The 2,500-nt window shown below is 45.1% G+C and overlaps 1 protein-coding gene across 4 annotated transcripts in view; it reads right to left on the bottom strand.

Moving 5' to 3' along the window:
• nck1b (NCK adaptor protein 1b) overlaps positions 1–2,500 on the bottom strand; it is a 59,679-nt gene that overhangs the window by 27,303 nt on the left and 29,876 nt on the right. The gene's annotated exons all lie outside the window — the stretch shown is intronic.

A 2,500-nucleotide genomic window follows, 5' to 3' on the forward strand; every position in this document is an offset into this window, starting at 1 on the left:
TGGCACCCTGATGAGATGTACAGCTGGAGCTACTATTAGAGCTCCTGTTATAGATTTGCTGTCAAACCACAACCCAGAGTTCAATACTGAAGTCGTCTGGAGGCTCCGTGGTGTTCATGGGATTCGACCTGGCAGCCATGTGGTGACAAATCCAAATGTTTAGCGTTACCCTTTCAGCCACAGAATAACAAGCTGTCCTAAATGTTCAGAGAAAGGGAACGGAAGGAATAAACTTCGCACGTTTCCTGTGTAGCACAATCTTTTGTCTCCAGCTTCTGTTGCATGACGAAGCTTCTCGGTGAAACTCTGCACGTGCAACGTGTAACGTTCGTACCCCGGGTACACACGGACCTGCGAGGTTTAGGTTTGAAAGAGCAAAAAAACTGTAACGACAGCTGAGAGGTCTCGAAGCGTTAAGCGATCTGTGAAATGAAAAGCCATCCGTCGCTACGTTTGACATCATTTTGGCTTTTGTCGCCCAACGCACAGGAAACCTCACCTCGACATGAAACAACCAAGAGGCGCTACACAATATATGGGATACTGCACTTTGTACGACACTCTGTCTTTGTACTGCGGATGCACGTTGTGTTGTGTTGTGTTGTTTATCACGCTGCTGCATTCTGCAGAAAAACATTCAAGATTGACATAAGAATGAATAGAAATAATGTGAAAGAAACAGAATATTGATGTGCGATGATGCTCCATGCATGAACAATAACTCCTGTTAGATCACAACAATTTGATAATAACATAATAATAATCATCAATTCATTCATTCATTCATTCATTCATTTTCTACCACTTATCCAAACTTCTCAGCTCACGGGGATACTGTGCCTATCTTAGGCGTCATCGGGCATCAAGGCAGGATACACCCTGGACGGAGTGCCAACCCATCGCAGGGCACACACACTCTCTCATTCACTCACACACTCACACACTACAGACAATTTTCCAGAGATGCCAATCAACCTACCATGCATGTCTTTGGACCGGGGGAGGAAACCGGAGGAAACCCCCCGAGGCACGGGGAGAACATGCAAACTCCACACACACAAGGCAGAGGCGGGACTCGAACCCCCAACCCTAGAGGTGTGAGGCGAACGTGCTAAACACTAAGCCACCGTGCCCCCATAATAATAATAATAATAATAATAATAATAATAATGTGACACGTCGTACATTTTGTCCATTTATAGTTACATTTTTTAAACATCTGCCACTCAAAACAGTCTCGCTTGATGCTTATAAGACAAAAATGCAACTTGTTTGTGAAGAACAATTAAAGGTAGGGTCTCCGTTGTTTGAAAAAAACATGGCCGAAGCTGGATCTCCCAGTAATGCAGCTGAGCCATTGCACTGCTCACTAACTCCTCCTCCTTCTATACCGCACTCTGACTCTCCTGCTACATGTTGTAATTCCTATATTTGTTAGATTGCTTTCTTTGAACTCGAGGGATCGTAACCTTTTTAAAGAAAAAGCGCCCACGTAATGAATTCGCTGCCGATACGTTTTTGCGTACGCCGGCAAGATTTAACATGACGTTCAGAGCCTAAACATCCAGGTCCGTCAGGAACCGTATAGTGACTGACGAGCCGCGCTGCCCTTTCTGCTATCGTCGTGATGATGCTCATGAACCGCAGCTCGAATCAAAAGCTCTGACCTTAATCACGCTAAAGAATCCAGAAGGTCCGTAAAATTCGAACGCCAACCGTAACCGGAAAAGAGATTTGTCCAGTTTTACTGCTGAATCAAGTGAGTGCTTCTAGTAATGCCGTACTGCACGCTAGCATATATAGTTTAAAAAGCTCTGGGTTGTTGTTTGAAAGATCGGGGGGGTCAAGCCCCAGTCCTGCCGAGCTGCCACTGTTGGGCCCCTGAGCAAGGCCCTTAGCCCTTACTGCCCCGGTGTGCTGTATCATGCCTGACCCCAACCTCCAAAAATTGGGATATGTGAAGAAAGAATTTCACTGTGCTGTAATGCAGCATGATCACACCACTCACACTATTTATACTACGCTACGTACCGTGTAGAATAGTGCACAAGTGTGCGATTTGTCTCACACCTTACGTGAGTATCCTTATACACAACCTTACACACGAGAGAAACACAGCCAGGAATGTTTACCGGACCGGCCGTATCGTCATAACACCACGTTTCATGTGTAGCCGAAATGATTATATCTTGGGGTAAGTTTCCTCATCACACTAACACGTTATGAGCAACAAAAACAGTTGCACTGTATTTGTACTACGGTGTTATATTTATTCTCAAAGTCGACGCTGGACCATCTTCCGTAGATCCGTTAGCGTGACCTTCAGGAGCACGAGTCAAATGTAATGGATGGAAGATGGCGTCTCTGTTCGACACCGAGAAGCGTGTCTCGTACGTCAGGCTTACGCTGTGAAATTACGCTGCATTAGAACCTGAAGCATTAAATACACTGTTCACTGTGGTCTGGATGAATGTGTATAAAACACCAAGGATTTTTTTTT

The sequence above is a fragment of the Tachysurus fulvidraco genome, chromosome 3 (genome assembly GCF_022655615.1).
Source record: "Tachysurus fulvidraco isolate hzauxx_2018 chromosome 3, HZAU_PFXX_2.0, whole genome shotgun sequence".
NCBI lineage: Eukaryota > Metazoa > Chordata > Actinopteri > Siluriformes > Bagridae > Tachysurus > Tachysurus fulvidraco.